At 41.8% G+C, this 15486-nt stretch overlaps 1 protein-coding gene across 1 annotated transcript in view; it reads left to right on the plus strand.

The window, feature by feature from the left end:
• KCNQ5 (potassium voltage-gated channel subfamily Q member 5) overlaps positions 1–15486 on the plus strand; it is a 490758-nt gene that overhangs the window by 291345 nt on the left and 183927 nt on the right. The window lies entirely within an intron of this gene.

Consider the following 15486-nt stretch of genomic DNA (forward strand, 5'->3'; position numbering starts at 1 on the left):
TACCTTTAGGCATGGCGATAGTCCCATGAAGATGAATGAGTCCTCAGCACACCACAAGATTGAATTCCTAAGCACTAACTAAAATGCTAGGAGTAGTGGCTTGGGTTTGGTGGGGTATTTTTTTTGGATGGGGCGGGGGGGGGGGGTTGTTTTGTTTTTTCTTTTCTCATGGTAAGTGTCTCCAGTGTAGAGAAGGCTATAGAGAGTGGGAACCAATTTCTGAAATAAAGAAAAACCTCACTGAACCCAAAATTCCACCAGGCTATGTTCACATGAGTTGTTTGACAATGCCCAGCCCATTGTGACTTGAATCTTCAGTGACATCCCAACACTCCTGGAAACAGTTTCATTTTATCTCTGGTTTAACAGAGTGGTAATAATGCAGCAGGGGTATCTGTAGAAAAAGAATGTAGATACTCATATATCCTTGAAGTGCTTGCTATTCACCGTTGGTGGTTGCGGGAGGGCAGATTGCAGAGTAAAACCAGAAAAAAAAAAACTTTAAAAACACAAAAATGTTGTTTCTGTGGAAGAGGAGTTGCTCCGTTTGCTTACCTGTGTGCCTTTAAATGAAATTGGACATTGTGTCCTGTGTACACAACAAATAGCACAGAACAGCAGTGAGTGCAGTACTGCCTCTATGAATGGGCAGTGGCTTTTCATTTCATACATCATTATTCATGTCCTGTCATCGTGGATCCACAGAATCAGGAGCACATGACTGTCCTCAGTGCAATGTAAAGAAGAAGAAACATTAATCAAAGCTTGAGCCTATGTATACTTATCAGGGTGTCAGTATCTCTCCGTTATTTATGTAGGACCCTACCTAACGGTTTTGCTATAAGTAATACTACCTATGTGTCTCTATCATGAACAGTAACAATGCACATTTTGGAGGGGGTTACAGAAAGTGAGAGTGATTAGAAGTATGGGAGTAAAGTCATAATGGAGACTCTGGAGGCAGAAAGGAGGCAGACCATTAATGGAGTGAGTGAATATGGGCTGCTCTCTTCATTTCAATAACAGTTGTGACCAAATGTGGGCTAGTACTGGCTCACAGGCAAATACAGAATAGAACATCTGTCTACCAGATACTTGTGTGTTTGTGTTCTATTGCTGATCCAAAGGAAGTAAATTCCACATACCAATTACTTTGGACTATTGGGGAAGAGTCCATGAGAGAGAAACCAACTCTATATTCCCCAGCATAACTGGAAAAGTTTTGCTCACCGAAAGTAGGTACAAATGGAAACATTAAACACCTGCTATGCTTCCCATGGCATTGAAAGCACTCACTATTTGTTTCCTTTGTGATAATTAGAATCTTAATCTATTAGGAGAGTGCCTTAGTTCCACTCACTCTAGACTTAAGTTACTAGAAACCTGCTGTCAAAGATCTGCATCCCATATTATCCTCACACTGTTCAATGTGTTCAATATAAATCTTTTGTTTCAATTTGCTTCAGCTATTGTCCATGGGACATTTTTCATTTGCATGATGTGGCTATTATTAGTGTTAACACCGTTCCTAGATCCCCGAATAAGACAATGATCCTGAACGCATACTTGGTCCATCCCCTTCATTTTTCCAGCCATTTCTCTGTGTAGTGAACACTCACATTTTGTTTTTTCTGACTCCAGTCAGGCATGATTATCAAACTTCATGCAGGAATCTTGATTGTTTCAAGACAGGTAGTGACTGCCAGTCACTATTTTTAATTTCATTTTTAGACATGGGAGCTTTTAAGGGTAATCCAACCTTGATTGCTTTCTATAGCACACGAGGCCAAAACATTTAAAGTGCAGCTTGTTGCCTGATGGAAAAAAAAAATCAAAAATGTTCCATTTAGAAACAATTCTGGCTCTACATCATGCATTTTCCATTTTTATCCTCTTGGGTTGTTATTTTTTTCCCTTCTCTTCTTTCCGTGGAGATAGATTTTCTTTAAAAGTTTATTTGCTCCTAGTTCTAATTCCTCACTTGAATTCAAAGTCCTTTCAGTAATAAAATTTTCACTGCAACCAACTACAGTGTTACAGAAAATCGTGCCTAGTTTAATAACAGATAAGAATAAACAGCTAAAGCAAAGCATAAAACATATCATTAGCAATGAAAAATTCAGGAAGGAGAAACAAGACCGATTTGATATGTAAGAGCATTATGGCTAGATCATCACTGCTGCGATCGATGCAGCGGTGTCGATTTAGTGCGTCTGCTGAAGACCCGCTAAGTCTATGGCAGAGCGTTCTCCTGTCGACTTCTGTACCCCAGCTCCCCGAGAAGAATAAGGTAAGTTGGCAGGAGAGCATCTCCCATCAACACAGTATGGTGTAGACAACGCTGTAAGTCAACCTAAGTTACGTCGACTTCAGTTACATAACTTACGTACCCGAAGTAGTGTAACTTAAGTTGACTTACAGCTATAGTGTAGGCACCGACTCTGTGGGTGCTTTGGGGCTGGAGCACCCATGGGGAAAAATTTGTGAGTGCTCTGCACCCACCGGCAGCCAAGCTCCCATCACCCCCCATCCCACCTCCTCCTCCCCCCCGAGCATGCCGCATCCCTGCTCCTCTGCCTACCTCCCAGCATTTCCCGCCCGGCCGCAACCAAACAGCTGTTTGGCAGCATTAGCACACTCGGGGAGGGAGGGAGGAGAGGAGCGGGAACGTGGCATGCTAAGGGGAGGAGGCTGGGAAAAGGCGGGACCAGGGCAGGGATTTGGGAAAGGAGTTGGAGTAGAGGCAGAGAGGGGGTGGAGTTGGGCTGGGGACTTTGGGGAAGGGGTTGGAATGGGGGCAGGGAAGGGGTGGGAAGAGGCGGGGAAGGGGCAGGGACTCATGTAAGGGGTGAAGTGGGGGCGGGGCCAGGGCAAAGAGGGGGGTCAAGCACCCAATGTAAAGTGGGGAAGTCGGCGCCTATGTGTAGACCAGCCCTAAGTGTAGTCATCATCTGCATCAGATATTATTTTATCCATCTGCATTCCTCAGTAGTGTAGTTCTGTTGGGGTTTTGTTATTCTTAAGTGACTCTCAAATTCCTTCTTAGTACCCAGAAAAGAAGATAACATCTTTTCTTCCTTTAGTACAGTGGGTACACAATTCCAGTGTTTTGGAACATAGGGCTGGCTTGAAAAGATTAACTAATTTTATTACACCAAGAAAACTATTGGTTTATGCATATCTGAACAACAGTAAAGAGTAACAAATGTTTAAATTGTTTATAAAAAGAATTAGTCCAGCAGTGTGCAAGCTGGCTCACTTTAAATCATGAGGAAAAATCTTTTAATGAGAAGTTATGGTGGTGTTGGGGTTCTGTGACGTGCAGGAGGTCAGAATAGATGATCCGGTGGTATCTTCTTGCCTTAAACTCTATGGGCTGATCTACAATGAAAAGTTACATTGGCACAGCTACATCTCTCAGGGTTGTGAAGAATCCAACCTGGAGTTGTAATTAAGCTGACCTAATTACCAGTGTAGACAGCACTAGGTCAACGGAAGAATTCTTCTGTCAACCTAGCTACTGCCTGTCAGGAGGTGAAATATCTACAGTGATGGGAGAACCTCTCCACTGAAGCGCTACAGCAGCACAGCTGCACCTGTACCACTGTAACGTTTTTAAGTGTAGACATAGTCTATGATTATGAACTATGCCCATAATACAGGTTTGGAAAGCATGATTAATGATCCTTTCAATTGACTCATTTAAATTACATTAATAAAAATAATCTTGCTTAAGGATCAGCTGATACCAACAACGTAGCTACTCACCACAATAAATTCATTGGATCACATTCTGAATGCATCTCTCAACTCTGTTGTCAGTACTGTCCATTTATATGTGCAGCACAATGGGGCATGGGTAGAGGGGTCACAAAAAGGTTGTTGTCATCCCAAAAATGCTGCCTGGACATGTTGTATCCCAGGAGCACTCTCATCAACTGTAGTGGTTAATTTTTTTTGAGAAATATTAACAAACTGCTTCAGAGTTTAAATTTAAAAAAAAAACCTCTAGCATAAGAAATAAAAGCTCTAGAAAGAGTTGAGCACTGGGACTCATGCCAGGTGAGAGAATTTTATGGCTGCTTTACTATGTTGTGAACCTCTGCTAGCTACATTGGGAAAATGCTAAACATCTTAAAAACTAAGCATTCTTGCTTTAGTAACGTGTCAGAAATCTTTGGCCAGAATCCCACTGCGATTCTCACGCACTGCTGCTATGACAAATGAGTTTAAGGAAAGTTTCTCCAAAGTCTGTCTTATTCACATCTTGCTTTTGCAAGCTAATTTTGGTTATATTTGCATTTTGGATTACATGGCCTGGTCTCAACCCCCACCCAATTGCCTCTAATATATATTTCTATATAAAATATAGGGTTATGAAAGCTGGATTTACCTATGCCCTAGAATATTATGGGTTTAAAATTTTGACTGAAATTCAAGCATTATTGAATTTGCATCCTACTTAGGAGAGGCTGTGCAAAAAGAAGCAGAGAAGGGGGAGAAGGAATTTCTAATAAAAAATACAGTCACAAAACTCTTGCATGCATCAGACTTATATAAGCAAAATCCAGATGCACATATGTATAATTACTTATGTACATACGTTAATATGTCCAATGCCCAATAGGTGACTTGCCAGCACACACATCATATTTGTATAGAGGCTACCCTTTTTTGCCAGTTTAACTTTTGAAGGGTGGTAGCACAGGACCCCCTTAAGATGAAAGGGGCTTATTTGAGTAAAAATAGTCAAATTACTGTTCTTTACAAGTTTTGTAAAGGAACATGCATCCTAGGCTGACTCTTATCTATAGAAGATCCATGGGAACTATTTTTGTATTTTGAAGTATCATGAAGTTTACTTTGTTGATCCTGCATCATGCTAAAGTGTAGGCATATGATCTAAGGTACTATGGTAATCGAGGCTATTTAAAGATCTGATGAGCACCTCACAGTCTTTTGTGATATATTTATCCTCACAGTATCCATATGCAGTAATTATGCCCATTTTAAGACAGGGCAGCAAGACCTAGTGGTCAGAGCCAGAATCCACAGTCAGGAGTTGAGAGTCAGCTGGGTCTGGATATTGGGAGATCAGAAGTAGGAGACAAACTTGGGATCAGAACTGCAAATCAGAGGTCAGGAGCCAAGCTGAGCCAAGTCAGGTAGGGAGTCAAGCTGGGGGAGTGGGAGAAGGGTAGATCCCAGTTGTTCGGACAGCTTCCTGTTCCTGTTGCTGGCTTACGTAAGGCCAGCGGGCCAATCAGTTGCTCTGGGACTCTGCCAATAGGATGTCAAACTGGGGCTGGGCTTCATGAGTCCTGGGTCAGCAGGTCGCCAAATGGAGAGTTGTAGCATGGCTGCTCCTGTGGACCGGGTTCGAGGCCTGTGGGTCAATAGGTCAGTAAAATAAAAGAGCTAGGTAAGATAAGAGGGGGAACACCTAGGAAACCATTTATTAAGAACAAGAACAAATTAATAAGAACAATGGACAAGAGTAGTTGGGATCATAAAGATGAAGTAAAGAGTAAAGTCAGTGGACAGCACATGGATAGAGCATGCTGTACAGGGATTTGTTCCTGCAAACTAATCAAGCCAATCCCAAAACATGGAATGCAATGTATAGCGAATGTAATAGGATGTGTAAATGTATATAAAGGAAGGGGGGTTCTGTGTAGCTTTGGATGTGTAGTATGTCCTGTATCCACCACCTACACTTGAGCCTGATCAACTCAAGTGTAGTTTGATTGTATGCCAATAAAAAAACCTCATTGATGAGTTCGCTGTTGAGCTGAGTGTGGACTCAAAAAACTAGTTCCAAGTTCCCAGACCTTTTATTTCAGTCACCTAAAACCCTGTTTTCTTCCAGAGGTGATTCGATTTTTTTTTTAAGTATTTGGATAATAAACTTAAATTTCAAAGCCTGCTATAATATGAAGGGCCGAATGATTGGCTTAACATAAGAACACAAGAACGGCCATACTGGGTCAGACCAAAGTTCCATCCAGCTTAGTATCCTGTCTACCGACAGTGGCCAATGCCAGGTGCCCAAGAAGTAGTAAACCTAACAGGTAATGATCAAGTTCTCTCTCTCCTATCATCCATCTCCACCCTCTGACAAACAGAGGCTAGGGACACCATTCCTTACCCGTCCTGGCTAATAGCCATTAATGGACTTAACTTCCATGAATTCTCTTTTAAACCCTGTTATAGTCCTAGCCTTCACAGTCTCCTCAGGCAAGGAGTTCCACCGGTTGACTGTGTGCTGTGTGAAGAACTACTTCCTTTTATTTGTTTTAAAACTGCTGCCCATTACTTTCACTTGGTGGCCTCTAGTTCTTATATTATGGGAACAAGTAAATAACTTTTCCTTATTCACTTTCTCCACACCACTCATGATTTTATATATCTCTATCATATCCCGCCTTAGTCTCCTCTTTTCCAAGCTGAAAAGTCCTAGCCTCTTTAATCTCTTCTCATATGGGACCCATTCCAAACCCCTAATCATTTTAGTTGCCCTCCTCTGAACCTTTTCTAATGCCAGTATATCTTTCTTGAGATGAGAAGACCACATCTGTATGCAGTATTCAAGATGTGGGCATACCATGCATTTATATAAGGGTAATAAGATATCCTCCATCTTATTCTCTATCCCTTTTTTAATTATTCCTAACATCCTGTTTGCTTTTTTGACTGACGGTGCACACTGCATGGACGTCTTCAGAGAACTATCCACGATGACTCCAAGATCTCTTTCCTGATGAGTTGTAGCTAAATTAGCCCCATCATATTGTATGTATAGTTGGGGTTATTTTTTCCAATGTGCATTACTTTACATTTATCCATATTAAATTTCATTTGCCATTTTCTTGCCCATTCACTTAGTTTTGTGAGATCTTTTGGAAGTTCTTCACAGTCTGCTTTGGTCTTAACTATCTCGAGCAGTTTAGTATCATCTGCAAACTTTGCCACCTCACTGTTTACCCCTTTCTCCAGATCATTTATGAATAAGTTGAATAGGATTGGTCCTAGGACTGACCCTTGAGTAACACCACTAGTTACCCCTCTTGAATAAATTGGCATGGCCCCATTTTACTTGAGTTGAGTATCTTGCCTCAAATCCTTCATGAGCATCCTGAAAAGAAAAATAAGATCCAATGAGTGTCTCTGATTGGGTGAAATTCACTTCAACATAAAATCCAAATAACCTTTACTCACATTGAGTAGCCACATGGCTCCTTGCTATCTTGGGCTACTCCTGCTGCAGCAGCACCAGACCTCCCCTCCTCTGGAAAAGGATACCTCCATCCAGTTTCTGCCCTTTCACCCACAGAAAAGCCATGGATTATTCATTCATTGATGAATTCAAACCTGGTGGGTTTTTTTTTATTCAGGGCAGGTACATTTAAACACGATTGCAAAAGGGAGTGCTGCGGAGCAATTTGACTTAATAACATTCAAATGAACGAAGTGGTGATAACTCCAACTTGTCTACTAGGAGAAATTCAAGCTTTTCAGTCTTGATTACCGTGGGAGAAACGGCATGTCATAGTGAAAGGAAAATTGTTCAATAAAAATCAAGCACCTTAGGCAGAACCTTCTCTACATTGAAGAAACCGTAATAGGTTCCAAGAAACCTGAGCTCCAATTTTTGAGCTTTGCATTTTAATAATCCTTGGCTTTCTACATTTATGCAAAAATAAACAGAGCATTAAAGGACATGTTCACTGTTCTCTAAACAGTAAATGCTGAACTTTTAAGCTGCTTTTTGATGTCATTGATAATATGCAGTTAATCACTGTAGTGAAGACATCTGGCCAACATATGGGAAACAGGTGCCAAATGGTAGTTAAAATAAAGTTAGATGGTCTAATTTAAGTGTAACCTAATAGGCCATGTGTGTTTCTAAATGGTAATACACATACTGCTTATGTTAATTGCTTTTTAAGGTAATGAGTGTGCCATTTAAATGACGTACAGAGATTCAGGTTTTGTGCTTCTGTTCAGTTCAATTTGAAGTTGGGCAGATGTTCCCTGCAACTGCATGAACGATTGAATACATTTAAGTGAGTGAGTAAATCAGCTATTTGCTTGTTTAAAATCATATCTGCTTGTTTCAAGCTGTAATATACTGTGCCTTAATAAAATCAAACTTTAAGCATCTGATTATGGTAATTGGATCAAAGGTACATTTTTAATAGCTGTTTAGTGATCATTATTGGCTGGGTCATGGAGTCAATGACCTGACATTTGATTACTGAGCTCTTTTCATTTGAGTATACTGGGTAATAATTGATTCTAGTTTATTCCCTTCTAGTGAAATTGATCTCTGCTTTTACATAGTCAAAGGTGGAATTGGCCCTTGTGCAAAAACATCTAGAATATATCTGTCCTGTTACTTTGTGTTCCCAGTGATGAAAAATCATGTACGGTTTTAGTTATCACTTTTCCTATAGCTTAAGAAAGTTCTGTGGTGTTAATACAAGGTTAAGAAAATGGAATGAATCAATCAGAACAGTAGAGACACTGCAATTATGTTGCATCTTCCCATTTTAATGTTCTTTGGAACTATAAGAGCTTATCTAGCTATATACTTATATGATCATCATAGTGCCCAAGTGCCACTAATGAGTTTATCCTCATATTATCCCCATTTTACAGATTAAGAGTTTAGTCATGGAAAGTGATTTATCCCAGGTGACACAGGAAGTTTGTGACAGTCAGAAGGTGAACTCGGATCACCAGAGTTGCAATCCAGTTATTTTAACAACAAAGCCATCCTTTCTTTTCTCTGAGATTATAAAAAGAAGTACATAAATTTGTGATGGCATGAGGGACATCAACTAGAAACTAAAAGAGGTGACAATTGTTAAGTTAAACAGCCTTGCTAGCAGCAGGAAGGTAAAAATGTAAAATTATTTTGTAAATTTAGTACTGACTGTTGCAGTTAAAGTTACTCAATTGTTTCTATTCCACACCTTGTTTTCATGTGGGGTGCAGCCAGACCAGTGAGGGGTTGTGTCACCGCCTGCCTGAAATGTGGGGTGCTTCATAATGCTTTGCTGTTGTAGCTCCCTACCTGGGCCACTCACAAACAGCCAAACAGCATGCAGATCACACCCTGAGTGTCTGTGTATAGCTAGTATGAGAGGGGTAGCCATGTTAGTCTGGATCTGTAAAAAGCAACAGTGAGTCCTGTGGCACCTTTAAGACTAACAGATGTATTGGAGCATAAGCTTTCGTGGGTGAATACCCACTTCGTCAGATGCTTATGCTCCAATACATCTGTTAGTCTTAAAGGTGCCACGGGACTCTCTGTTGCTTTGTGTATAGCTAGAGCCTAGTCTAGCAACTCTGATCCCAGCAGCTTGTCAGCAACACACCGGCCACACACTGACTTCCGGCAGCTGTGGTTACCGGTGTCGTACTCCATGGAGACTCCTGGCTCCAATTGTCTGGGTTCCCTAAGGAGGTCCAGATCACTTTCTTTGACAACCAAAAGCTCTTTAGTGACAAGACAAATGAATCCCTCCACTCCCTCAAGGATTCCCACGCCACTCTGCAGTCTGTTGGCATTTATACCCCGACCCGCAAGCAGCAGAGGTTGTCCTTTCACCACACTACACCCCCTACCAACCCTATTTCCAAAGACAACAGGAGCTGTCCTGGCGTCAGTACACTCAGCGATGCTGTTACTCCACCGCTACCACTTCCATCCCATTGATCCTCCAACCTGTCAATCAAAACAGCCATTTTGACTCCCCCATTGAGACCCATGAACCTCCTCCTACCCTTCCCACAGTGCCCCACGTCATCTTTGAGAGCTGTCTTGCCCTGTTCACCCACAATTCAGGAAAGATCACCACTGGACATCATTCACCAGGAGTACTCTACAGAATTCCTCTTGTTTCCCCCTTGTCACCCACCCCATGGTGGCCATGGAAATCCCTTTCATTGAGATCTCTTTTGAGAAGAAGCAGACACCCTTTTCCAGAAGGGCGCCAGAGAGTGCATCCTCCTCTGTTATCAGGGCTGCGGCTTTTATTCCCTGTATTTCCTTATTCTGAAAAAGGGAGACAATCACCCCCCCATTCTGGACCTCCAATTACCCAACAGGTTCACATGAAAATTCAAGTTCCAGATGGTCATGCTCCCCTCATTATCCTTTCCCTCCCCCCAGGGCCTGGTTTGCAGCTCTTGATATGAAAGATGCATATTTCCACATCAACATTGGAAATTTCTCCGTTTTATGATTGGTCATTCCCATTATCAGTTCCATGTCCTCCTTCAGTATCACCACCGCTCTCCACATATTCAAAAAAGTATTCACCCTCGTCACAGCTCACATGCTATGCCTCGGCCTCTCCATGTTTCCCTATCTGGATTACTGGCTCCTTGTTGTGTTGTCACTCAACCACCTCCTTTCAGTTATCCAGACCCGTCACAATCTCCTCGCCAACCTGGGAATTTGTGTCAGAGGACAAGTCAGTACTTGTCCATACCCAGCAGATCATCTTTATTGGTGTACACCTGTACTTTCTCGCAAACTGAACTTTCCTCCCAGCAGAACAGTTTGCCACCCTCACCTCTCTCATCACAATGTTACTTCACAAACTGCACACCTGTATCCACCGATGTCTTTCCCTCCTTGGCCACATGGTGGCTTGCACCTCCGTAACACCCTATGTCCACCTCATATGCACTGCCTTTAACTGTGGCTCAGGTCGATCTATAACCACAGACAGACTGCTTGGACAAGTCTCTCCTGCTCCCCCGGTTTGTCCTAGCCTCCGTCACGTGGTGGACCAACCCATCCAAAGCTTTGGTCAGCACCCCTTTTACACCTCCCCCGCCCCACACCATTCTCACTACAGATGCCTTCCTCACTGGTTGAGGCACCCACCTGGATGGTCACACTGCCCAGGGCTTCTGGACACAGAGAGAGGCTAGGATGCACATCAATATCCTGGGATTGTGAGCTGCCTGTCTTGCCTGTTAGGTGTTCCTCCCCCTCATACGATCACATCACATTCCACTGCTATCTGACAACGTAATGGCAGTTGTATATATCAATAAGCAAGGCAGCCCCGGGTCGCCCTCTCTACGTATGGAGGCTGTCCAACTCTGGATCTGGTGCATCAAGCATGATGTCATGCTACAGGCCACGTATCTTCTTGGTGCCAGCAACTCCCTAGTGAACACGCTCAGCAGGTCTTTCTATGCAATCCACGAGTGAGAATTACACAATCCCACACTACACTTCATTTTCCGCTGGTGAGGCACTCCACGCTGGTACCTCTTTGAGACCAGTGAGAACCACAAACTCCCCCTCTTCTGCTCCAGATGCGCACTGGAGATGGACGGTCTTACTGATGGCCTCCTTTTGGCCTCACCAATATCGATTCACAGACCTCTTCCACCTCTCTGCTCGCCCCCCGACCCGCCTCTGTCAGGATCCATCCGGATCTCCTGACAGAAGCACAGGGACGCATAGGCACTGACTTGTTTTTGCTGGTGGGTGCTTTTGAAGAGGTGTGTGTTTGCGGGGGAGGAGGCACTCTGCCAATTTTCGGGGGAGGCTATTTTCAGCATATTTATACAGTTTTTTCGTATTCTAGTTATTGAATGTGTCTATCATTTGTATCTTTACTATTTTAATAATTATTACATTGTTATGAACTACATAATTATATTATCATGAATTACAGTATATTAAAATCATTGTAATCACCTACAAGCTGTCTTTGAAGACATTAAAGGTTAAAAACATTATGTCTCACTGTAGCTTTCTGGATGAAACTATCAGCAGTCTTATTTACATCTAGTTCCCTGGTATTGTCTTGATGAACATTAAGGAAAGCTACATTATTCAGTTGTGTCTGTCCCATTGATGACTGGAGATAATTTTTAACTATTCTGAAGCTGGAGAACGAGCACAGGATGATACAGTGAGAAGAATTCTTATAAATTTGCAGTACTCTGGAAACATAGTGCTTCCAGAGTACTGCAAATGACTCCAAGATCTCTTTCTTGATGGGTAACAGCTAATTTAGGCACCATCATTTTGTATGTATAGTTGGGATTATGCTTTGCCATGTGCATTACTTTGCATTTAACATTGAATTTCATCTGCCATTTTGTTGCCAAGTCACCCAGTTTTATGAGATCCCTTTTAGCTCTTTTCAATCTGCTTTGGACTAAACTATCTTGAGTAATTTTGAATCATCTGCAAACTTTGCCACCTCACTATTTACCCCTTTTTGCAGATCATTTATGAATATGTTGAACAGCTCTGGTTCCAGTACAAGCCCCTGGGGGACACCACTATTTACTTCTCTTCATTCTGAAAACTGACCATTTATTCCTGCCTTTTGTTTCCTATCTTTTAACTGGAGTGCCTGGCAATGCTTTCAGGATCATCTAACTATTCTTCTAACTATTCTTAATTTAATTTAATGACAACCTTTTATCTTAACCACCCTGCCTCTGTTTATAAACACACTCCCTGCCCCAAGGGCAGAAGTTGTTAACAGCACCGAAATAATCAGATTCCACATTCAGGCTCCAACTCCTGGGTGCTGAGCACCCACTATTTTTTTTTCTGTGAGTGCTTAAGTCCCAGATCACCCACAGAGTCAGCGCCAATGCAGGGATGACTCCAACACCCCAACCTGGGCCCACTCTACCTCTCAACTTGGTATTTGGATAGGGCTGCAAGTAAACAATGCATGCTCCACCTCCGTGAGCGACGTTCTCACACACAACAGGAAGCCATCCACCAGAACCTGCTATCAGGCAAATTGGAAGTGTTTCACTACCTGGGCAGACCACCACCATTACCCATTAGACTCCATATCTATTCCTATCATCCTGGACTACCTCCTCCAACTTAAGCTCTTGGGCCTCACCCAGTCCTCCATCAGAGTTCACCTGGCAGCGCTCAGTGCCTTCCTCCCCCAGTAGACATTTTTTCCATCTTCACTCATCCAACCACTGTTCGCTTCCTCAAAGGTTTGTCAACGCCTTTCTACCAGTACAAAAAGCTATCCCCCTCTTGGGACCTGAATATCGCTCACTCTGCTCTTACTAAACTGCCGTTTGAACCCCTCGCAACCTGCTCTCTCGCCCATCTCTCCATGGAGGTGATCTTCTTGGTGGCTGTCACTTCGAACTGACACAGCAGCGAACTGACAGCCACGATGGCTGGCCCACCGTACTCCATCTTTCATAAAGACTAAGTTTCCTTGCACCTACACCACAAATGCATCCCCCAGGTGGGCTCACACCAAACTTCACACTGAACACTGCTTGCTAATCACCAGGGTTTGCAATCCATATAGGGACCGTCATTTGAAAAAGAAGAGGAGGTTGCTTCCTGTAACTGGAGGTTCTTTGAGATGTGTGGTCCCTATTTGGATTCCAATACCCACACTCCATCCCCTGTGCTACAGAGTCCATCGCTTGCTGGTAAGATGGATACTGAAGCAGCATGGACTCACATGGCCTCTTCTAGCCTTGGATGTGAGCATGAAGATGACGCACGATGCTTAGTATAGTCCTACCCCTATTGTGTCATAACTTCACATTCACTTTCTCTAGCTTGCTCCTATCAGGAAGCTGCTGGGATATAATCTGAATGAGTAATGTTATGTTACTGAAAAACACCCAACAAATTCCTCCATGAATATGACCGTCATCAAGAACAGGAGAAAGTCACAGGTGCAAAAGCAAATTCTGGCTTTGATTATTTTGTTTTTCTCCAAGTATCCTATAGATTCTGATCTTACATTCAGAAATAGGTTCAGAACATTTCCCATTGTACAGAAATACCTATCATGCTACAGCCCCATCCTGCAGAAAGTTATATATAGCCAATCAGAAGCAACATTATAGGTGGCAATCTACCTTTCCTGTACCCTAAACATCTCAGTTAGATGTGACCTTTATTCCTTAATTGGGATGACTTAAATATTAAATTATCAAGCCTAGACACTTTTTTCCATTTTTTTCTGTAAAATAAACCTACACAGTTATATGCAGCACTTCCCACTAGTGATCAGTGTAACATAATTGCACAGTTTATATTCACACAAGTCAAGAAATGCAAATATTAAAGTTCCATTAGCAATATTAATGTATCAGCAATTTTTCAGGATAAATATGAAGCTTATATACTTACTTATTGGTTATATTACAAAATGTGTATCATAAAATATATAAGAAGGGCAAATACTTTAATCTGTTATTTAGCATGTGTCATTAAACAATATTGAGCAATCCATTTGTCTGCTTTAACCACTTACTTGTTACTAGCTAGTCATTTATCTAAAATTCAAATGTGTATTAAAGCTATACAGTCAAGATTGACTGAGATGAAAATTGTTCATTTCTTCAGAGAGAAGTTTGTCAAGATTAACAACTTATATATATAAGCTGTTTGTATATATATTTGTTTATTTATTTATTTTAATTCGCATCCAGTGTCCTACTAATGCTACATAGAGCAGCCTTTAACATTACAACACAGCAATAACATATTTGCTGAGTGCTTATCTGTCATGGAGCATCATTTCAATCACATTATAGATACAAGAGAAAGAGAAAGAAATTTATCCTATTCCGTACAAGTTTTTATACCATGCTTATTGTGGTATCTGAGCACCTTCCAGTAGTACATTAAGCAATGTTACATGTTTGTTCTCTCATCCTCTCCCCAGAGAATCGTGTTCAGTGGTGTGTCTTGTTTTGGCATGGATTTTTGTTTGTTGAAAAATATACCAGTTGCTGTGTGTTTATATTAGAGCAGGCAAGGTCAAAGAAATGTGCCTTGTACTTGGAGTGGGAAGTGGTGAAGTTTGTGATAGTCCTTGGAACCTGGGGGATTTCATTCTGTCTCCCACGCAGATGAGCTTTGCTCTTTATTGTTGAGAGTTCTGTTGTGCCAGAGGAGCCCGTTGTGACGTTGCACTCTATATGATTTTATGAAAGTATGCTGATGAGTGTGAATATAATGTAACTAAAATATGCTTCATGCAAAAGGTCTCTTGTAAGGTGTCATTACAGAGCTTATAATCTACTGAGCCTGGTCATCCTATTTGTATAAATGTATCACTCTTGTATCTGAAACTAGAAATATGAAATATAACTCTGAGGTCCTATTGTAGTTATGCAAAGTGTAGGCCATTAATAGTGGTTTGGAATCTTAATGGCTCCCATTAACCAGGACAATTGACTGTAGATGACTCTGTTTTACTTGTAAGTCTTCCTGTATACATGTGTGCTGGCAAGTGAGTAATGAAGTCTTACAGTGACATGTGATCATGTCACCTGAACTGGAATCCATCTTTACCTGGTGCATTTCCATTGAGAAAGAGAGGTGGGAACCCAGAGGGACAAAGGATTCCCGCCTTATGCAAAAGATATATAAGTGGGTGAACAGAACAAATGGGCAGCTACCATGAGAAATCCCCTAGCTACCACCTGAGC

The sequence above is a fragment of the Chrysemys picta genome, chromosome 3, assembly GCF_011386835.1.
Source record: "Chrysemys picta bellii isolate R12L10 chromosome 3, ASM1138683v2, whole genome shotgun sequence".
Classification (NCBI taxonomy): Eukaryota; Metazoa; Chordata; order Testudines; family Emydidae; genus Chrysemys; species Chrysemys picta.